Below are 24,526 nucleotides of genomic sequence, written 5' to 3'. Positions count from 1 at the left end.
CTGTTGTTTTCCTTTGTAGAACCCGTAGCAGGAGTCACCATGTGCCCACTCCAGATGTGAATTAGCTCAGTAGGACATTATAAGGCGTATGATTGCCCGGTGCTGGGATGCTGTTGTTTCCACTACCTCAGAAAGTAGAGATTAAAAATTCCCTGTTCATTCATCCGGGAAGTACATCTTTCTGCCAAAGCCAAATGAATTTTAGCACGACTTTGTGTAGTTCATATTTTAAAGCATCAAGGTCATGCAATCTCCAGAAAACCTGATCTATCCACCTAGTTTAGGGTGATGATGCTGAAGGACAGGTTTATTAGGGCTCATTATGAACCAATGTATGTGAATGAGAACAGTAGAGCTTAATCATGTTTTATATTAAGATTACTGTAAAGCATCTTGCGTGGGATTTTGTTTATTAAGGTATTTTTTTTTCAAAAAGGTTTTATTTATTTATTCATGAGAGACAGAGAGAGAGAGAGGCAGAGACACAGGCAGAGGGAGAAGCAGGTTCCCTGCAGGGAGCCCAATGCAAGACTCGATCCCAGGACCCCAGGGTCATGACCTGAGCTGAAGGCAGACGCTCACCACTGAGCCACCCAGGGGTCCCTTAAGGTGTCTTTTTTTTTTGTCCATGTATCGTCTCAGTTGGTTCTTACTGCATATCTGAACAAACACATTTAGAGTTATAAGCGGTGGAGCCAAGATAAAAGCTCATGTCTCTACCTTCTCATCTGTTTCTTTCCCCATTTACCTCATTGACTCAGCAGACTATGGCAGATTTCCTGTTTTACTCCTGAACTCTCAGTAGTTGCTTTGAATACAATTTACATAAAAACCATATGAGAGAAAGTAATTAAAGTCACAAAATGTGAGGAAGGGGGATATGCCTATGATGAGGAGGAGAGGAAACTATGAAGTGCTTCTGAAGTAGAAGGGCTACCTAAGCTTGTTTCCATGGAGGGCTGAAAGGCATGTGATCCAGGAAGAACCCTCTGGAGTGGGAGATTTGAAACTGAAATCTGTTCCCAGTCACAAGCCTTCTTCCATTCTTATCAACCTCTTCCTATTTTATTTGCTCTAATATTTGTCATATTACAGTATTTCCATGGTGATGAACTATGATATTATAAACACTGACCAAATCGGTCTGGATGAAGAAGAAGAGCAGAGAACAAAGGACTTCCTGTTTACACAAAGATAATCTGTTCATCACTAGTTCTGAGGCAGTTTAAAGAAAAATGAAAGAACACTCTAGAAAGAAGTTTGACGATTGCACCTAATTTGAACAAGAGGAAATTCTGAGCACCTGACTCAGCCAAGGTCTTAGAAGCAGTAACAGATAGTCAGGTCTCAAATTCAGGAAATTTAACAACCAATTCTCGACACACTAAACATGATCTTCTTAATTCATTTGCATAGTTTGAGCGATAATAAATTCAGTGCTATTTTTAAATGGCTAAGAAATAGAAAAATGTGTTGAAGATGTCCCAAGTCAAATATGAAAAAAAAGAAAGAAAGAAAAAGTGAATCATCAATAACAATTAGAAAACATGCCCAAAGTCTCTTTTTTTAGAGGTTAACACGCAGTTAACCTCCTCAGGTTAACACGCTCCTCAGGTGGAGCAAACATAGTTGAGGCACTAGCTTGTTTGCTTGCAGTGCAGCTATCCGTCTATGTTTGGAAATCTTTCAGAAGATTAATGTATTTCTTGTTGTCCCGAACAGATTGTCACGTGCAAAAAACAATCAAATGTTGCTAAGTTCCATGTCAGATGATGTATACCACTAATTTCTTATTTTCTCTTTGAAGAGTGGAACGGTTCTGGATGAATCGAGCCTATTGCTATGAAAGGAGAGGGAGAGTCAATCATATGTGCTACTGAATTTCCAAAACGATCTAGAACCCCAAAGTTCATCAGTGCATCCATTCATACATCTATTCACATATTCATTCACTTGACAGATATTTACTCTGTGCCTCCCATATGCCAGACCCTGGGCTGGCATTGAGTCCCCAGATATTATAAAAGCCAACAAGAGATCATAATGATGATCTGATGGGTAAAAAAAAAAAATAATGATGATGATCTATTTAGTTTTTCAGACATTTGATGCAAATTGCCTACATTCCACAATCATAACCTCACTTACATACTAACACTTGGGCATGTTTGGCCACACTGGAGATGTGAACTAGACTATGAACCCATTTAGGAAGCAATAAGTGCTCAACAACCCTTACTTAGAAGATAAACAATACCTAGTGGTTCTAAGAATCTAGGATTTCATAGAAAAGGAAAGGAAAAAAAAGATGAAAGGACCAGTAGAGGGTTGCCAGCCATGTATGTTGTCAAGGAAGAATATTAAGACATCCCCAGACAAAATTACAATTTGCTCTCACTTATATTCCTTCCAAAGCAGCGTATGAAAACACTCTCCACTCCAACAAAGGAAGGGCTAGTTCTCAGGATAAAGTTAGACCTTTCAATTGGTTGTATTTAAGCTGAATGAAAAACTCGTCCTATTGACTTTTTTTCTTCTGAATTTCCTTCACGAGCACTTGTGCTATTTCACTTTGTAAACATTCCTCAGGCAGTGACACGCCCGGGCTACAAACCACAGTTTGGGAAACACCAGCGGGAAATGCAAGAGCTGCAGCCCTGAGATCAGTCGGGAGACCCTTGACTGAATCCAGTCTCCGGCACTTATTAATGTGAGAGCTTAGTCGACTTGGTTTTATGTTGTTCAGCTGAAAGGCTGGAATTCCAATAGAATTTGTAAGGATTAAATTATATATAACCCATATAAAAAAAAAAAACCCTACACAGGGCCAGAGATGCGAAACTAACAGCTATTGTGGCAACATACCTAGGGTAGTTTAGGAGATGCAAATGCCTACATTTTGGATTTTATGCCCCTACCCTATCCATCAAAAACTGAAGAATCTGAGAGTTTGCCTAACTTCCAAGCTGACTCAGGAGTCCGATGCTCCTTCATGGATCCTGGCAGAAGGTAGGAGACTCTCGGATCAGGGAAAGAGGACAGAGCGAGAGCGGCAGCCAGAGTATCGGTGTCTGTGGCCGCTCCCGGGCACCGGTGTCTGCAGAGTGACGTTTTGAGGGCCAGGAGACTCTTGGAAAACCCCATGATCCTCCGAAGCCCGTTGTCTACCTTCGTGTTGGACATTCTCTGAGTCTGACAAATGCATAATGACATGTATCCATCACTAGAGTATTCCACAGAGTAACACTCTCTACTTTCAGGATCTGTCCTCAGTTGATTATAGCTCTTCTCTACTGTACGGTTGAAGTCTTCCTCTCTTAACTGAATATTCCCCATAAACATTTAACATTTTTTTTTAACATTTAACATTCTTGAATAATTTCTTCCTAAAAAGGAAAAAAAAATCATGTGAGTATCCAATTTTCCAAACACCATTTACTCATTCTTGTGCTGAGTATTCTTGGCTCCCTCGTCACACATTAGTTGATTGAATATCGTGGGTTTATTTCCAGGTTCTTGATTATGTTCCGTTAGTTTTTGTATCAGTTTTTATGCCAATATCACGCTGTTTCAATTACTATAGTTTTGTAATATAGCTTGGAATTAGGAAGTATGATGACCCCAGCTTTGTTTCTTTTCAGGATTGCTTTGGCTATTTGGGGTTTTCTGTGGTTCCATACAAAATTTGGAATTATTTGTTCTATTCCTGTGAAAATGCTATTGGAATCTTAATAGGGATTGCATTGAATCTGTAGATGGATTTGGGTAGTATGGACATTTTTAACAATGTTAATTATTTCAATTCATGAATATGGGGTGTCTTTCCATTTATTTGTGTCTACAAATTACAAATTACAAATACCCAAATATTTCTTTGTCAGTGTCTCAGTTTTCAAACTACAGATCTTTTACATCCTTGGTTAAATTTATTCCTAAATACTTAATTGTTTATGATGATATTGTATGGGATTTTCTTTTTTTTTTGGTAGTTCATTGTTAGTATATAGAAACACAACTAATTTTTGTATGTTGATTTTGTCTCCTGCAAATTTATTGAATTCATTTATTAGTTCTAAGGCTCTTCAGTGGAGTCTTTAGGATTTTCTATATATAAGATCATGTCATATGCAAACAAAGACAGATTTATTTTTTCCTTTCAGATTTGGATGCCTTCTAATTTTTGCCTAATTGCTTTGATTAGGATGTCCAGTACTCTGTTGAATAGGAGTGGCAAGAGTAAACACCTTTGTCTTGTTCCTGCTCTTGGAAGAACATTATAGAGGTTCCTCAAAAAATTAAAAATAGAATATCATTTAATCCAGCAATCCCACTCTTGGTACATATCCAAAGGAAAAGAAATCACTATCTTGAAAAGATATCTGAGCCCCTGTGTTCATTGCAGCATTATTCACAAAAGTCATGGCATGGAAACAACCTAATCTCTCAACAGATGAATGGATAAAGACAATAGATAAAAGAAAATGGATAAAGTAGGGCAGCTGGATGGTTCAGTCTGTTAAGAGTCCAAATTCGACTCAGGTCATGATCCCAGGGTCCTGGGATAGAACCCTGCGTCAGGCTCCCTGTTCAGCGGGAAGCCTGCTTCTCCCTCTCCCTCTGCTGCTCCCCCTGCTGTGCTTGTTTGCTCTCTCTCTCTGTCAAATAAATAAATAAAATCTTAAAAAAAATAAAGAAAACGTACGTATATAAATAATGGGATATAATTTAGTCATAAAAAAGAAGGAAATACTGCCATTTGTGGCAGCATGAATGAAACTTGGAGGCATTGTACTAAGTGAAATAAATACGGCAGAGAAAGTCATATACTATACGATCTCACTTATATATGGAATATGAAAAAGCCAAATTCATAGAAATCGAGAGTAGATGGTGGTTATCAAGACTAGGGTGTGGAAGAAACGGGGAGAAGTTGGTAATCATTGCACAATATGTACAATCAAATCATCACATTGCACACTTTTAGCTGACACCAAATTATAGGTTATTGTATTTCCTTAAAGTTGAGGGAAGAAAGGAAAAAGCAAATTAACCAACCTCTCTCTCTGCTTCTTATCTCCCTCTACTCACTATTGAACTCTCCTCTCCAACCCAATTTCTTAAGGGGTTTTATGCTTGGTTCCCCCATTTACTCACAATCCATTCGCTGATTTCTATAATGCAATATAAATACAGAAACTGCACACAAGTCATATATGTACAATTTAATAAGTAACTGTGTAACCTCCACTCAGGTCTAGAGACAGAACCATATTGACACCCATGACCCAGTGATTCCAGTCCTAGATACATAACCTAGAGTACAGAAACCAGGAAACACGTACAAGGATGTTTATAGCAATTTTATTCAGTCTTATGGAAGTGAAATAACCATTTGCAGAATGAGTATATCTATTATACTCCCTCATAATCCTTTCCAGAAAAACTCACTCCTTTTATAGACATCCATTTTCCTTGCTTACATGACAATAATCTTGTTACTATTCCCTAAACTTAACCAATATATTTGAATCTTTCCTGTTTTGAATTTTATGAAAATAGTCATTATGTGTATTCTTTGTGTCTGCTTCTTTCACTCAACATGTTTGTGATATTTATTTATATTCTTGGGTATACCTGAAGTTTACCGCTGTCGTTTATTTCTTTTTATTCTGTATAGTATTTTATTATATGTCGTCTACAATTTACTTACCTATTCTTTTATAGATGATTGTTTCCATTTCTGTAATATTAAACAATATTGCTATAAACACTCTTATAAATGGGTTCTACTGTATGTACTTTGGTTATACGTCTAGAAGCAGATTTGATGTATTACAGAGTCTATGCATCTTTAATGATAATAGATCATGTCAACTCTTTCCCAAAGTGGTGGTTTCATTCTTCACGCCTACCAGCAGAGTAGTAAGGTTTCTGTTTTACCACATTTCATTTTATTAAAGAATAAACCCAATAATATTTACTGTGTGCCAGGCCATATGGTAAGCACATTGATTTAAATTTTATAATATAATTAGGATTGGGTAGTATTGCTATTTATACTTCCCAGATAATGAAATAAAGGCATAGAGAGGAGGAATGACTGGCCCCTATTCACACATTTGAATGTGGCGGAGAGTTCAGTTTAAGAGATTAGATCACTCTGCTATGATGCCTCTCCTTCACTCTCACAACCATTTTCATACTCTTTGTGCTAGTTTTGTAGGTCGGTTACAGTATTTTTAATAGTGATTTTATTTTATTTTTTTATTTTAAAGATTTTATTTATTTATTCATGAGAGACACACAGAGAGAGGCAGAGACACAGGCAGAGGGAAAAGCAGGCTCCATGCAGGGACCCCGATGTGGGACTCGATCCCAGGACACCGGGGTCACGGCCTGAGCCAAAGGCAGACATCCAACCACTAAGCTATCCAGGTGTTGTCCCTTTAATAGTGATTTTAATTTTTCATTTACCTCAATATAAATGATATTGAACAGCTTTTCATATATTTTTTTAAGATTTTTTTTTTTTTTTGAGAGAGAGATAGAAAGAGAGCACATGAGTGGGTGGGAGGGGGAGAGAGAGAGGGAGAAGCAGACTTTCTGCTGAACAAGGAGAGCCCTCAACATGGGGCTCAATCCCAGGACCCCTGAGATCCTGACCTGAGCTGAAATCAAGAGTCCCCTAGGCATCCCACTACCCATACTATTCTATGTATATTTTGTTTCTGTTGAGCTCTGTGATACATTACAAATTCATATTTGTAAATGGTATTATTAATTCTTAATTTTATATGTCAACTTGGGTAGGCTATGGTGCCTGGGTGTTTGGTCAAATACTAGTTTAGATGTTGCTGTCAGGGTGTTGTGTAGGTACGATTAACATTTATAGTCTGTTGACTTTAAGTAAAGGATACTACCTTCAATAGTCTGGATTGGCCTCATTCAAACAGTTGAAGACCTTACAAGCAAAAACCGAAGTTTCCCAGAGAAAAGGACATTCTGCCTCAAGCTGTCACATAAAAATCCTGCCTGAGTTTCCAGTCTCTGGCATATCCTATGGGAACAGATTCAAGACTGTAGCTTCAACTCTTATGTGAGTTTCTAGCCTTCTGACCTGACATACAGATTTCAAATTTGCCAGGCCCACAATCACAGGAGTCAATTCCTTAAAATAAGTGTCTGTCTGTGTATGTCTATACATATACATATACCCTGTTGTTTTATTGTACTCTCTATATAATCCCTTGTTTTTTGTTTGCCTGGAGAATCCTGGCTGATGCAGATTTTGGTACCGAGAAAGGCTCAAGAGGAACAGAATCTTAGTTTTCTGAATTTATCCCGGGGTTTCTGGGATTGTCTAATACAATAATACAATTAGATTTAAAGATGCTAATGACGCGATTATGAAGGCACTAACAATCTATGGTATGATGTGACGATAGAGATGTGAGAAATATTGCTGTCAAATTGGCTGGTTGCTCCTAATTGTACTCAACAAAGTGGAGAAAGTAAAACATGAGTTCTAGTGCTAAGTAAATGACTAAAAGTTTCTGCATCTGTCTTCTATCCTGTATCTGCAGAGATGGAATTTCTGAAGACTAAACCCGGTTTAGTGAGTGGCTGAATTACAACATAAATTGAATTCGCAAGCTCACAAGATGCTTGCTGTTAAAGTAAGTATATTGATTGTGAAGGATGGGATCCTGAGAATTGGAATGGAAGCATGTGGGCAGATCCTGATGAAGGTGGGGACACGGTATTGAGGGCCTAAATTCTGATGCATCTTCTTTGCCAGTGGAAGCAGCTGCTCTATCTCCATTCGAGGAGGTTAACTGTACTTCACCTGAGGAACTTTTAATGAGCTCCCCTAAAGCAGTTGCCTCACAAGACGCTATTGATTCTCTTCAGGACTTCTCCTCCCCTGCCACCTGTCTTTGCTTCTAGCCCCATCAGTAGACTCAAGTCTTGCAGTTCCCAAAAGGTAAGGCCCACAATCAGACATGTAAGGAGATGTATTATATTCCAAAAACTACTTGATTTTTCTGGTTCGTATACATGGAAGTCTGAAAATATGTGTAAGAATGGATATTAAGGGCTTGGAAATTGGAGGAAGGACTGTAAAGTCAAATAAGGTACAATTTATTGGAATGGGTCCACTCAGCAGACACTCTGGATTCAGTGTTGTAATCTGAGGAGTTAGAAAGGCCTCTACCACTTTGTTAGATTGGTTGGTTGAAGCATGAAAAATGGCCTATTAAATAAGTTGAAATGCCAGAAGTGCATTAGTATGCTTTATAGTATGATATCTAAAGTCTTAGGGAATTGGAATGTTAGAGTAGATTTATCACGTAAGACTTGCTCACCCACCCCAGAAGGTCACAACTTGTAAGACTGTGAAAAATAAATTTTGAGAAGGGCCTTACACCCTTGAGGAACACTGTGGTCAGTCTTCTCTGTAGGTCAGGGATTACAAGGGGAACTGCTGACACTGAACTGGCATTCTTAAATGCAATGGATATAATTAGATCCTGGAGTGGCAAGAGCCAAGTGGTGGCACCTAATGACTAAAGACAAGGTGGGCATGGTTACCATAATGGACAGCAGAGTCAAAGCAATAATTAGAACAGTCTAATTCACAAATCTATGGCATTAGCTAATTGATCATGGTGTTCCTACAAGTGAAATAAATGGTCAATCTACTAATTTTTTTCTTGATCGAGGTCAATTGAACATATCTCTAATTTGAATCATCAAAACAGAGTAATGTTCTCTCAATAAATTTCCATATTTGAGCCTGTTTATAGGCTCACAATCTCTCAAAATAAAGGGGTAGCTGGGTGTTCTTAAGCAAGAATCCTACTAACCTGCCAAAAATTTATATTATTGGTCTTGTTTCTAGCCTTCCCCAAGGGATTCATGGCCTTACCAAGGTAAAATGAGGGAAAGGAAATAATCTGATTTTTTAGGGATTACTGGATCATGGCTTTAAAATGGTACTAATTTCCGGGGATCCCAAAGTGTCACTGTGTCCACCAGTCAGAGTAGGGACTTATGAATGTAGGATAATAAGTGGAGTTTTTGCTCAGGATTGCTCCACCATGGGTCAAGTATATTCCAAATCCATCCTGCCAAAGTAGTTATTTCTCCAGTATCGGAATGTCTGTATTTAGCAACTGATAGAATCTTCATATTGGTTCCCTAGAGTGAGTACTATTATGGTAGGAAAGGCTAAGTGTAAGCCACTAGACCTACTTCTACATAGTAAAATAGTAGCCCCAAAGCACTATTCCTGGAGAGATTGCATATAATTAGGACTTGAAGGATCAAGGGCTGGTGATGCCCACCACATCATCCTCAGTTTACTTAGTTGGCCTTGCACAAAACAGATGGATTTTAGAGAATAACCATGGATCATCGTAAATGTAACCAGGTGGTGACTCCAATGGCAGCTGCTCTTTCAGATTATATTGCTTGAACAAATTAACACACCCCCTCCCCCCGCCGGTACCTAACATGCAGCTATTGACTTAGCAAATAGTTTTTCTCTACTCATTTTAGTAAAGATGATCAGAGGCAGTTTGCTTTCAGTTGGCAAGGCCAGCAATACACCTTCACTGTTATACCTTGATATATAAGCTCAAAAGCTCTATAATTTAATCTGAAGGGAACCTGATCCACCTTTCCTTTCTATAAGATAACACACAGGTCCATTACATTGATGACATTATACTTATTGGATCAAGTGAGCAAAAAGTAGTGACTCCTGTGACATATTGGTAAGATATTTGCATTTTGGAGGGTAGGAACCAAGGAAATTCAGAGAACTACCTTAGTGAAATTTCTAGGGGTCCAGAAGTTTGGGGCATGTCAAGATATCCTTTCTTGGTAAAATTAGGATGAAGGATGAGTTGTTACAGGCTGCCCTCCTACAATTAAAAAAAAAAAAGAAGGACAATGCTTAGGGGTTTTCTTGGATGTTGGAGGCAACATAGTCCTCATTGGGGTGTGCCACTCACACCCTTTTACCGAGTGAAAAGAAGAAGAGAAGATTCTGCAACAAGTCAGCTGATATGCAAGCTGCTCTGTCTCTTAGATCATATGATTCAGCAGACCTCATGGTCCTTGAAGTAATATTGGCTGGCAGAAATGTTTGGAGCTTTTGGCAGGATTCTATAGTGAACCACAGCACAAATACTTAAGAATTTGGAGCAAAGGCCTGCCATCCTCTTTGGATAGTCGCTCTTCTTTTGAGGAAAAGCTTTAGGCTTGCTACTGGCTTACTAGCTGAGTATCTAACTGTAGGACCTTAGCTACCTATCAGGTCCCGGTGATATCTGACCCACCAAGCCGTACATTTGGTTATGTACAGCGATAATTCATCCAATGGAAGTGGTACATATGAGACTGAGTTTGAGCAGGATCTGAAGCCACAAAGAAGTCGCATAAGAAAGTGGCCCAAATGCCTCTGGTGCGATTCCAGCTACATTACTTTCTCTCACCCTGTCTATATCTGTGGCCTCATAGGAAGTTTCCTCAGTTGACTTCGGCCTGGTTTACAGATGATTCTGTGCAATACGTAGACATCACCCAGAAGTGAATAGCTGCAGTACCATAGCCCCTTCTTGGGACATCTATGAAGGACAGTGGTGAAGGGAAATCTTCCCAGTGAGCAAAACTTTAAGCGGTGTATCTGGTTGTTCATTTTTGTCTGAAAGGTGAAAGGGCCAGAAGTGTGACCATATACACATTCATGGGCTGTAGTGACTTGTTTGGATAGTCCAGAAGTTGGAAGGAATATGGTTGGAAAACTGATGACAGGGAGATCTAGGGCAGAGGTATGCGGGTAGACCTCTTCGAGTGGGTGAAAACCATGCAAACATTTATATCCTGTGTGAAGGGTCACCACAGCATGACCTAGTAGAGGAGGATTTTCATGATTAAGTAAATAGGAAGACCTGTTTTATGGATACCAGTCAGCCTCTATCTTCAGCCACCCCATTATTCCTTCAAATATTGCTTCTACTCCATATTCTCCTTTCAGGAACTATGTGAAGATGAATGTAAGACTTTCTAAATCTCTCTTTTTTGTCTACTAAACAGCTCTGTTTTTGCCATCTATTGGATATCTTCATTCTAAATTATGAATCATTTCTATTAACTTTACCGTCTAGTTCACTGATAATTCTCTTTTCTGTTTTGCATCATCTGCTACCACACTTACCCACTGAGTCTTACACTTCAGTTTGTTTTTCAGTTCTTAAAGTTCTCTTGGTTCTTTTCCAAATCTTCCACATCACTTCTTTTATTCTCCTATTTCATGCATATAGCTTCAAATTTCTCTTTTGTTTCTCTCATGCACAGCGAACATCCATTTTTTATAAGCCACCTGATAATGGCAGTATTTTCAGTCCTCTGCCTGTTATTTCTGTTGTTTATTGCTTATGGCAACTTATTTACTTTTATGGTTAGTTATCTTTAATTGCACACTGCACATTGTCCTTGAAAACAGTATTTATGGAAATTCCCTGAGGCTTAGCATATATATGTTTTCCTTTAGAAGTGATTTACATTTGTCCCTTTCAGGTGTTTAGGTGCACTGTGAGCTCAATACAACTTCAAATTTATTGCTTATGGTTCCTTTGAACACTTTGATGATAAAAAAAATAGATTGCAGATTCAGATACACCAGCCATGATTCCAATGCCTCACCTCAGGACAGTTTTCTTACCAGACTTTCTCCCTAATCTTCCATGTACATTTTTTGGAAGTCCTGGGATTTATGGCAGTGGAAGTAGGCTTGGGCCTCCTTACCCCAAAGGTGTAGCCCCTCGGAGCTCTACCTTGGAGCCCTACCTTAGCATCAAGGTACAGTCCTTTGGGGTGCTGACTTTAAGGTGGGCAGTCTCCAGTCCAGTTTTCTAGTTCATTTTGTCCTGAATGGATAAAAGGTTTCTTGGCCAAAGTAGCCCTTGAGTATCCTGCTTACATGGTTTTCTGGGTTCTTTTTTTCTCATATGCTTTGAGCTGATAATTCTGTACTATATGGTAAGCTTTCCAATATTAGGACACTATTTTATCCAGTATTTTTTGTTTGTTTTGTTTTTAGGGTGCTGTGTGTGTGTGTGTGTATAGTCTAGCTGCCATGACTAAACAATGGAAATCTAGAGTCTTCTTTTAAGCATGGTAGATTTGGGTTTAGGAAAAGATGAAATGTTTCATGTAGGTTTGCAATCATAGGCTTCTGAGCTATCATTCCACACTGTAAATTGACGATGCACTTATTTTCCCTTAAGATCACTTTTTTAGGGGGCATTTTAAAATTATAACTATAGTGAAAAGGAAGAGAGTCTGAAAAATCTAAGGTAGGACTATAATCAAAATAAGATCAATCCTTTTCAATATGTTCTAGTCTGGCATGGAATTCATAAATAGGTGCAAATGTGCAAATAGCTCTTTAGAACCAAAAGCCAGTGTTCAATAAATGTTGGCAAGGATGCAGAGAAAGGGGAACTCTTTTACACTGTTGGTAGAAATGCAAGCTGGTGCAGCCACTCTGGAAAATAGCAGGGAGGTTCCTCAAGAAGTTAAAAATAGAGCTACCCTACGACCCAGCAATTGCAATACTAGTAGTGGATCAAATGTAACGATCCAAGAGGCACATGCACCCCAATGCTTATAGCAGCAATGTCCACAATAGCCAAACTGGAAAGAGCCAAGATGTCCATCAACAGATGAATGGATAAAGAATATGTGGTCTATACACACAATGGAATATTACTCAGTTATCAGAAAGGATGACTATTTACCATTTACATCCATGTGGATGGAACTGGAGGGTATTACGCTGAGTGAAATAAGTCAATCAGAGAAAGACAATTATCATACGATTTTACTCGTATGTGGAATATAAGAAACAGTGCAGAGGATCGTAGGGGAACGGAGGGGAAACTGAATGGAAAGTCATCAAAGAGGGAGACAAACCATGAGAGACTCTTAATCATAGGAAACAAACTGAGGGTTGCTGGAGGGAAGGAGCATGGGGGGATGAGCTGACCGCGTGATGTGGTGAGTGTTGAGTGTTATATCAAACTGACGAATTATTGAACTCTGCATCTGAAGCTAGTGATGTGCTATATGCTGGCTAATTGAATTGAAATTTTAAAACAGCCACTGTTCACGCTAACACTGAATACATATGTTTGAAATCCAAGTGATGAGTGAGTTTTTCCCCTCTGATGGAAGTGTCATTGTCATGGTCTCAGAGTAGGAAAAGGATCCACCTTCAATGATGGTTGCATGGAAATCTGTATCATTCAATCCCTTTGCATAACTTAATTTAGAACATAGCCATTTCATAAGTGCTATTATATATAGTGCTTTATAACTATCAGAAAGAAGTTTTGGGTAATAATGGAACATATCTGACCCTGATAGTATTGTTCTTTTGTTTGTTTGTTTTTTTTTAATTTTATGATAGTCACAGAGAGAGAGAGAGAGAGAGAGAGGCAGAGACATAGGCAGAGGGAGAAGCAGGCTCCATGCACCGGGAGCCTGATGTGGGATTCGATCCTGGGTCTCCAGGATCGCGCCCTGGGCCAAAGGCAGGCGCCAAACCACTGCGCCACCCAGGGATCCCAGTATTGTTCTTAATTCATTTCTACATATAGAGAATTTGGCAAAGAACTTCAAAAGAGCTAGTAAAATAATTAAAGTAAAATGATTACAACTGGAGGAAAAAGGTTAAGGAAACTAGGAGTTATTTGAAGAAACAGGTGGCTGAGAGAAAGATAACATTAATTTGAGAAGAAACATTAACAGTGAATTGTTTCCTTTTCTAAGACAATAGTTCTCCAGTTTAACCTCATACTGGAATCACCAGGGAAGCTTTAAAAATATACTGATGCCTTGGTCCCATCCCCGGGACTTCCAAGTTAATTGGTCTCGGATATGATTTAGGCATTAGAAATTTTAAAACAGTCTCCATGTGATTCTATGGTGCAGGGCATTACTCACTATAAAATTACTTTAGGAAGCAAATTCCTGTAGTGCAATGACAATTTGTAATACTTCAGTTTAAGTACAGCTGTTTGGGCACTTCAGAAATAGCATGACCCAGAGAATATTAGCAGATCGGGTGCCTGCAACTAGCAGATTGGGTGCCTGCATTTTTACTATAAACAGAACAAAAGAAATGGCACTTCTACAGTAGTACAAGAAATTTTAATTGGGAAAAAGAAAACACTTCCTCAGAGTTTGATATGCAAAATTCTGGGATGGCTAACATAGGCATGCTGTGGCATCTTGTTATTTGTTCACGCTAATTCGAGACAGTTTTGCCTCAGGCTCGAAAGGCAGAGTTGAGCTTGAATTCCTACTCCTGACTAATCACTCATATGATCATGAAACAAATATGTATCAAACAGTATCAGGCAGGTGCGCACAAAGTACTAGAGATACAGCAGCGAGCAAAACAAGGTGTGCCAAGTGGGGTGACACACCTGTCTTATCAGGTTATTTCCAAGGATGACATTAGAAATAAACGCAAAGTGGTTAACAGAGTACCTGGTTGTTGTTGCTATTATTATATCACGTGAAGTATTTTCTCTAAGAGATAGGGAAGCATGAGATCGGAGTTAAAATCGGTGGGAATTTTTATTAATAATCTGCAACAATGATTATGAGTTTTGCTGCTCTATGTATTTCAAACAGACTTTAAAGAAACACAGAGGCTCACCTTTCCTATAACCAACCATAGCCTATGATACGTCCTGGGACACGGAGCAATCAAAATGTCTCAGAACCACTTTGCAAACCATCCATAGTATGTTCATCACAAGATGTAATGAATCGCTGCTCTCCTCAATCTCCTTTCATTTCCAGGAAAGAGGATGTTACTGATAAAAAGAAATAACATTGATTTGTGTGTATTGTACATTGCTAAAGCATTTGCACAGAAATATGGAGTTGAGCAACTGACTGAGGCACAATTTGACTACTTCATTAAAATGCAGAGAATCCACCTGGGTGGCTCAGGTGGCTCAGGTGGCTCAGCTGGGTAAAGCATCATGTCTGCTCAGGTCATGATCCCAGGGTCCTGGGATGGAGCCCCGCATTGGACTCCCTGCTCAGCGGGGAGTCTGCATCTCCCTCTGCCCCTGCCCCTCCCTTGGCTTGTGCTCTGCTCTCTTGCTCATTCTCTCTCAAATAAATAAATAAATAAAATCTTTTTAAAAAAACATAGAGAATTTTTCTTTAAAAGGATGACAGGCAAAATATCTCCGAAATATCTATGTTGCCCTTTCCGATGTGGACTGGATGAAACTTTGGAATAGAGAAATCTGTTATGAAAAGCCAACAGGTGTCTGTAGAGATTTCATTAGTCGCCTTTTCTGGGAACCTGGGAAATGTAAACCGTTTACAGATAATGAAACTTTATCACATAGTTGGGCATGTGAATTTTCATGTAAAATCTGTGCTAGAGTTACTAATAAAGTGAGAGCATTTGAATTTTTCTCAGGTTATTACAGCTCTTGACATACAGTAAATTCTTTTTTTTTAAAGATTTTATTTATTTATTCATGAGAGACACACAGAGAGAGGCAGAGTCACAGGCAGAGGGAGAAGCAGGCTCCATGCAGGGAGCCCGACATGGGACTTGATCCCAGGACCCCAGGGTCATGCCCTGAGCCCAAGGCAGATGCTCAACCGCTGAGCCACACAGGCGTCCTGGCGTACCATTAACTCTTGACACTGTTATTTTCTTTTCCTCACTCCCTTCACAGTCTTTACGTGCTTCTTCCATACAGTAGAAGATTTCAGAAGGGACGGGAGTAAATGAATAGCGCACTTCACTTTGAGTCAATCTCAAGGGCTCCTGTGCAGCAAGAAGGGCCAACAGATGTCATACCCACTCTCCTGTTTCCTTTCTCACAGGCTGGCTTGGGTTCAAGTTGATTGGTTCTTTAGTCAATCTAATTTGGCTGTTGAGTTGATGAAAATCCTCAGTATGAATCCTTTCGGCCCATGATCTACACTGCAGAGACATGACCTGAGTTTCTAACCCGTGCTGATCAAGACGCTAAGAATGATCTGCATTAGGAAATCATAACTTCTTTTTGAAACATTTAAATTTGAAAAATAACTGACCATGTATGGCTGTAATGGGATTATCCAAACATTGTTGAGATGGGGCCAAATTTAGGTAGTTTGGAAGCTGTGCAGCTCTTGATGGGCCCGTGCTCATTGGCATTGAGTTTTATTGCTTTGTTCTCCCAGAGGCCAATGACTTCTAAGTGTTCCTCTTTCATGAACTGTCATCCTCGCTCCCGTCTTTGGCACGTCAGCTTCTGTTTCCTTCCTGTTCCTCACTCTTGACCTCTTGACCCATTACTCAGTTATTCTTTTTCTGTTTGTATAAGCAAATGAGAATAGGACAAAAAGGGGAAAAAAGGATTTGAAAATTTTTAAATTAAAACATGTCAATTTTGTCCTTTTATTTCAGATTTCTTAAAAGTTAATGAGAAAATGAGGCATAATATATTTTGACTGTGTATTTACTCAAATAAGTATTTATTAGAAACCTACTTTGCATGTCATTATAATATCTGCTGAATTTAAACTCTGGGAATGGGGACGCCTGGGTGGCTCAGTGGGTAACTGCCTGCCTTCAGCCCAGGGCATGATCCTGGAGTCCTAGGATTGAATCCCGTATCGGGCTCCCTGCATGGAGCCTGCCTCTCTCTGCCTGTGTCTCTGCCTCTTTCTCTCTGTCTCTCAAGAATAAATTAATAAAAAACTTAAAAAAATAAACTCTGGGAATGTTTGGATTTTAACATGATGTCACTAAGAAATAGGATTTGGTAAGAAATACAAAATTGTGATAGTGGGCAACACGCACACAGAGTCTATGTTCTATTTTCTTTAAACAAAACATAAATAAATGAAATCATGTTGACTCTAAATGGCTATAAAAATCTGTACTTCTTCATGTCCTGTTGATACTGAAAGTAGAAAAAAAGACAAGAAAAAGTGAGTTGTTTTAGGCTTAGGCTTTCTTCATTTCCCATAGTAGTCACTTATGCCATCAAATCCAGCCAACAGCCCCTGACAGTAGCACAGCAGTGAGAGGGACTGGGGAAAAGGGGAAATAATGGGACTTGATCCAATTAAAACTGGTAGGAAAAATGTAGCTCTTCACATTAAATGACCAAATGGCTTCTTTACCCCATTTGACGTCCAGTTAAACCTTTGAGAACTATTCCCAGATGCGGTTGCAACAGCTAATGCTCAACGCTTCTTTAGTCATTAAGATGGATTTGCAGAGATTCCATTTTAAGAAACCTGGAGAGACAACTGATTTAAAGACTCAACAAATATTTTGGGAAAAAATATCTAGAGTAGCGTAGTAATGGCCTAACATACGTTAGGTTATATTGTGCCTATCGCTGCTCTCAGCCTAGTTGTGACTTTTAATAATATCTGTGAATGTGTAAATTCAGACAATGTTGTCTTAAATCTTCGGAGCAGTAACTGGTCTCCCACACAACCCTCAGATCTAGCGTGCTGATGGCAAAGCTTCCTCCCGCAGTTTGTCTCCTCTCCATCCTTTGGTCCACCTTCAAAGCACGTCGCTTCCTTCAGCGGTCAGTACAGATTTGTTCAAGAGGAGGCTTCTTCTCATTTTGTATGGACTACATTGGGCATCGTGTGGTTAGACAGTGGCCTCGAGGGACTTGGAATCGGGTCCGTTACCTTGGAATGAAATTAACAATTTATTTAGGCAAAACATCCTCCTTTAACCGCTGACGAAGGGAAGGCCGAGAGGAGAGGTGACTTACCCAAGGGCCCCGTACTCAGTGACCTCAGGGGAACGTCTCCTGACCGCCCGTCCAGTGATTTTCACTCCACCAGGGAGCCTGTTTTCCCTCAACTCTTCTGGTGACTCCACGTGTTACAGAATCGAAGACTCCGTATCTGTGAAATGGAGATTCCAGAATAGGCATTTTGCAGCATTGTTGTAAATAGGAAAGAGTTTTTAATGCCCCTTGTGTAGTTTAATGGCTTGTGTAGATTCATTTCATCCTCCTGCAAATGGTATCGACTCCTTCAACACAGCGGCAGCAGAGGGCCTGTGCCAGAATAGGTCAGAACTTCTCAGGTATTCAGACTGTGGACAGTTCTGGCTAGTGAATCAGATTGAGTCTATTTTATGCAACATGGTTGTGAATTATCATTTTGAAGGTCTATCCCCTAATAATAATTTTTTTAAAAGGTAGCCTGGGCATGAATAAAGCATATTTCTAAAGTGCATTACCTTGGGATTGGAAGCTTCTCGAATGTTACCCCTTGATGTCTGGCAGCATGAAGGGCATGACGTGTTGGAGCCCTGGGCCGTAGTCACAAGACCTGGGTTCGTCCCGGCTGCTGCGGTGCAGTCTTGGCCGCGTCCTTTAACTGCTCTAGTACTCTGCTGCTCTTCATGTGAAGTGCAGACGGGGCTGGATGACTTCTAAATTCCTTTCTAATTCTAAGACACAGAGGAATCTCAGCCAAAACAAATGTTTGGGGAGCAATATGACATTTTCCAGGAGAATAGATGGTCTAACACATTTTTTTGAATTGAAGTCACTAAAAAATCAAAGGAAAAGAACAGAAAAGTCTTAAATTAGTGTCAATGGGCCTCTCTTGCTGGAAACTTACAGTAGTTGTAGAATGAAAACACCCAGTAAACCCAGGTTGACTTAGTACATTCAGAGATACAAGAATAAAACCTATTAACGGCTTGACGAGTTTATCCGAACACTGTGAGCAATCAAAGAGAGGTCTTGGGGTGAACTCCGAGAACACTCACGACTGATTCTCACGTATCTGACTTTCTGTGAGTGAGGAGCTGAGTTCCAGCTGTGTGCCTGCTGAGTTGATTAAGGAAGCTGAATTTCCTCGACGTGGATATGTACACCTATTGCCGTGGTTTCTTTTCCCAGAATATCTGGGACAGCCTGATGCTGCCTGGAAGAGGACAGGAAAAGTCCTATCTGGCACTGGGCCCCCAGGGCCCCTCCCTACCTAGACACCTGGAGCCACTGACTGTGGGCGTCCCTCCAGGCAGGGAGGCAGGGAGGCAGGGAGGCAGGGAGGCAGGGAGGGAGGGAGGCAGGGAGGCAGGGAGGGAGGGCAGAAAGCCGAGTGACGGAGGCCGACCTCGGGGGTTGAACTCTGGCTCTGCTCCCTTGACGGCTGTGTGAACGAGGGCTAGTCATTTCACATGTCTGAGCCTGTTTCTTCACCTTCAGAATGACCTTGATAAATGGTAACCGTTACATTGCCCTGTCCCACCTTTTTGGCTTAGTCTTTGCTGGGATTTACATTCCAACTTGAGTTTTTAGTCTAGTTGATCCCTGGTTCTCGTGCCTCTGGACTTGGTCTATGGACACACAACCCTGCCTCATACCTAAACGATGTCCTCTATTCCTTTACTGGTGTTTTCTCCCCAGTTCCATCTCTTACTTCTTGACATCTAAGTGTACCTACATGTGTATTATGGCCAGGCAAGATAGAACAAACGTTCCAGTGAATAATAGGTTTTCTTTTTTTTTTAATAATAAATTTATTTTTTTATTGGTGTTCAATTTGCCAACATACAGAATAACACCCAGTGCTCATCCCGTCAAGTGCCCCCCTCAGTGCCCGTCACCCAGTCACCCCCACCCCCCGCCCTCCTCCCCTTCCACCACCCCTAGTTCGTTTCCCAGAGTTAGGAGTCTTTATGTTCTGTCTCCCTTTCTGATATTTCCACCCAGTTTTTCTCCCTTCCCTTCTATTCCCTTTCACTATTATTTATATTCCCCAAATGAATGAGAACATATAATGTTTGTCCTTCTCTGATTGACTTACTTCACTCAGCATCATACCCTCCAGGTCCCTCCACATCGAAGCACATGGTGGGTATTTGTCGTTTCTAATGGCTGAGGAATGTTCCATTGTATACATAGACCACAGCTTTTCTATCCATCATCTTTTGATGGACACTGGGGCTCCTTCCACAGTTTGGCTATTGTGGACAAATGATAGGTTTTCCAAGTAAAATATGATTAGTATAAAATCAAGTATTTGTTCACTGTTAGAATCCAAATGCTCAGATGAATTGATCCTTATTTTTTTTAAAGATTTATTTCTTTAAGAGAGAGAGAGAGACAGAGAGTGCACACATGCGCAAGCACAGGGAGGGACAGAGGAAGAAGGAGAGAGAACCTCAGGCACACTCCAGGCTGAGCGCAGAGTCCGACTTGGAGAGTGGATCGTGCTCATGATCCTGAGATCATGACCTGAGCCGAAATAAAGAGTCAGACTCTTAACCAACTGAGCCATCTAGGAGCCCCTGGGTCAACTGATTCTAAATATAACTAGATTTGCTAGTTATTAAGTCCTAGCCTTGCAACCACCTCCCTCTAAAAAGAAATCACACCTCCTAACAATTCATCTGTCATTCCAAGAAGCAAATAGTTGGTTGCTCTTATGAATCACTAAGTGTTCAGCTCGGCTGTTCTTCATCCTTCTGAATTGTTGTCTTGTGCCGTTTGTGGGGAGCCTCGGGGAAGTCACCCTGTAACTGAACATTGCTCACATGTGTCATGTTTTTCCTTCTTATGGGATCATAGAAAATTGATAAATTATGATTGGTATTCTTTTTTTTTTAAGCATTGATGATTCAGTGTTTCTTTTTAAGATTTTATTTATTTTATTTATTCATGAGAGACACAGGGAGAGAGAGAGAGAGAGAGAGAGAATGAGGCAGAGACACAGGCAGAGGGAGAAGCAGGCTCCATGCAGGGAGCCTGATGTGGGACTTGATCCCGGGTCTCCAGGATCACGCCGTGGGCTGAAAGCGTCGCTAAACTGCTGAGCCACCCGGGCTGCCCTATGATAGGTATTTTAAAATGGACTAAATCCACTGATTTTTTTATTTTTTTAAAGATGGCCTGTTTCCACCCATGTAAAGTGAGCTGACTCCTTGGTCAGTGGCCCTCTTGTTGAGGAAAGCCACATGCTCACTCTGAAAAGAATTTAAGGAGAAATGTCCACTTTTTTTATGCCAAATCAAACAAAACGGAATTACAGTTGGATTTCACTATGTACCCACAATTTCTGCCTGACAGAGAGTAATGGAAAGCAGGAGAGTACTTACATTTGCTGAGATTAGTTCATTCCGAACCTCCAGGCTGTAAGGTGAGGGCAGCCCCTTTCTCCCTAAGGGAGCAAAGTCGCCTCAGGTATCCTGGAAGAGTCACATACCCAGGGACTCCCATCTTAAGAACAGGGTTGGGAAGGGGAGTGGGGACTAGGGAAAGTGGTGAGACCCTTTAATCGGTTGGTATGTCACGTTGTCTTGAAACATCAGCCTCATTACCATAAGGATACCAGTATGGTCCAGCTCACAGATGGAGGGGGCCCGAAATGTTGTAGACTTGGAAAACTGCACGTTCGGCGATGTTATACAGAATCCCGGGGACACGTCGTCTGTAACCATTTCATTTTCAGATCTGTGTTCACGGCTACCCCTCAAGCAGTCTCCTCTAACAGAGCAGAAGCCCATATATAATAGGAAAGAAACACCCCATGTGGTAATGCGAGCCAATCAATGTTTATGACAACTTTCTACTGCCTTTTCCCCAACCTCCTACCTACTGAAAATCTTGCTCGCCGTGATGGTTAATCATTCGGAACCACCTTCTCACACGTGGCATTGAAAGATGCATGGCGACCCAAGACCTATTTAACATCTGTCTAAGACTTCACTCTGTGTTGAATTAAAGAAGCAATGTATTTCTGCCCAAATACTTTGTTATGGGTCCTGGGTAGTAACTGCTTGGCTTCCATTCTCCGCTGGACAACCTGCATTTCTTCGGTAACACTTTCCCTGGTGTGTTAGGCCACAGCTATGCTGAGCTTTACTGCTGGATCCGCAACCACAATCCACTCTCCTTCAATAGCATTTTCACCTGATGTACCACAACTAGAAAAGAAAAAGGCACAGGCCTCATGTTCCTGGACTCTCCTGAATTCCTTCTTCCCACTCCCTTTTGAGCCATTACCATGAGGTTGTACCATTACCCCTCCATTGAATCGGCTCTGGGAAGAGTGATCTTCAATTCCTTTTTACCATACAAAGGCTTTGACTTCTGAAATACATTTTTTTAGTTTATGAATAGTAAGCTTTCCATTTTCCTCTAAAAATGGTTTTCTATTCCTTACTCCTGACTGGTGGCTTAGCTAAATGTAGAGGTTTAGGTTGACAGAAATTATTTTAGTATTTTGAAGATATTATTTCTTCTGATTCCTAATGATGCTGGAAAGGAGTTTGCTATCAATCAGACTGTTGCTGTTTTCAAGGTAATTTTCCTTCTTTGGTTGCTTTTAATTCTTGATATCTGGTGTTCTGAGGTTTCATCATGCCACCATTGTGGATTTGCTTCTGTTTATCCTTTTGTGCTTATTGCATTTCTTCAAGCTGAAGACATGTCTTTTTCTTCTATCTGGAAAATCCTTGCTAGAGACTCAATGTTTGTGTTCCCCCACTCCAATCCGTATGTTGACATCTAATCCCCAGTGAGAGGGTATTTGGAGGTGAGCCCTCTAGGAGATGACTAGATCATTAATGTGCAAGCCTTCTGATGGGATTATCCCCTTATAAAGAAGACCTCAGAGAGTTCCCTTGCCCCTTCTTTCATGTGAGGACACAGAAAGAATTCTGCAGGCCAGAAAGGGCCCCTCACCCAACCATGCTGGCACCTGATCTTGGAATTCTGGGCTTCAGAATTCTGAGGAATGTTTCTATTGTTTAGAAGCCACCCAAACTGTGGTATTTTGTTACAGCAACCAAATGGACTAAGACAGACAAATGTCAGTATATATTTCCATGATCTTGGCCATTTTTTGTACTCTGTAACTTCTACTGCAACCAAGATATAGAACTTACCCCAGAGAGGTCCTTTATATTCATCTCCATCAATCCTCTCCATCCCTTGACCACAGGCAACCACTGATTTGCTTACTATCTCTAAAATAGGTTATGCTTCTTCTTTTGTAGTTTTATTTGACTTCCCATTAATATTAACATTTAATCACTATTTGGGGCAATGGACATGTTCCGAAATAAGATTGCAGTAATGGATGTACAAGTCTACACATTTACTAAAAATTATTGAGCTATGTCCTTACAATGGATTAATTTTCTGGTATGTGAATTATACCTTGATAAAGCTATTAACATTGGTATAAAAATTTTATGACTATAAATATTTCCTTTTAGAATTTTTTTTGGCTCTATTTTTAAGTCTTTCATATTCACCTCTTCTCTCATAATAGTTTCTTTTCCTTTCTGTTAACCTCTTAAGCATTTTTAGTATATTTGTTTGGTGAACTCTTCCTAATTACTTCATTTGTTCTGTTTCTTAATAGAGTTTAAATTCCAGGGGAGCCTGGGTGGCTCAGTCAGTTAAGGTCTGCCTTTGGTTCAGGTCATGATCTCAGGGTCTTGGGACTGAGCCCCTTATTGGGCTCCCTATACAGTAAAAGAGCCTGCTTCTCCCTCTGCCCCTCCCCCACGCTTATGCGAGCTCTCTATCTAATAAACAAATCTTTTTAAAAAAAGAATGATAATTCCATTCATTATCTGTAGACTCTCCATTCTTATTTTTTGCTTCTTTATAAGGTATGCAACTTTTTATTGTCAACTCTTCTTCAGAGGTTAACTGTGGGAATAAAAGTGGTATTGTGCCCTGGGTTTTAAAAGTGTCCTATTGAGATATTTTGATATTTCTGGATCATGGTTTTTTTATTGGTTCTCAACCTGCAGGTAGTATGTGTCCAGATGTCTCTAGACGACTATGTGTTTCTTTCATTGTTATATAGGAACAGCAAATTTCCTTATTGCTTTCTCATCCAGTTGTACACAATTTTTTAACTTCTTTTTTTTAAAGAAAAAAAACAAAAAACAAAAAACAGGACAGCCTTTGAGGCCTTACCGGCATGAGGCTCTGTCTCAAGACCTGCATGGGCATTGGAAACCAGGACTCCAATCCCAGAGTCAACATAGGTCTGAGCACTCAAATTCCCAATACAATATTACTTTCCACTTCCTATTAAGTATTTGAGTTCAGTCTTCTTTTTGGTATTTTTGGAATGTTTCCCCTTTCCTTCTTTTGAGCTCATCTTTTAATTAAAAAATATTTTGGGGGATCACCTGGATGGCATAATCAGTTAAATGCCTGAGTCTTGGTTTTATTTCAGGTTGTGGTGTCAGGGTCCTGAGATTCACCCCCTGGAGTCTGGCCCCATGCTCAGCGGGAGTCTGCTTGAGTTTCTATCTCCTTCTCCCTCTGCCCTTCCCTTCTACATGTGTGTTCTCTTTCTCTCTTTCCAAAATAAATAGATAAATCTTAAAAAGGTATTTTTGATTACCTTTATCCATAATTTCTATGTATTTTTAATGTGTTCAATGCTTAACTACATTAACTTCATTCAC

The sequence above is a fragment of the Vulpes vulpes genome, chromosome 4 (genome assembly GCF_048418805.1).
Source record: "Vulpes vulpes isolate BD-2025 chromosome 4, VulVul3, whole genome shotgun sequence".
Classification (NCBI taxonomy): domain Eukaryota; kingdom Metazoa; phylum Chordata; class Mammalia; order Carnivora; family Canidae; genus Vulpes; species Vulpes vulpes.
The sequence above is the reverse complement of the archived record's forward strand: the minus strand, read 5'-3'. Positions refer to the sequence as shown.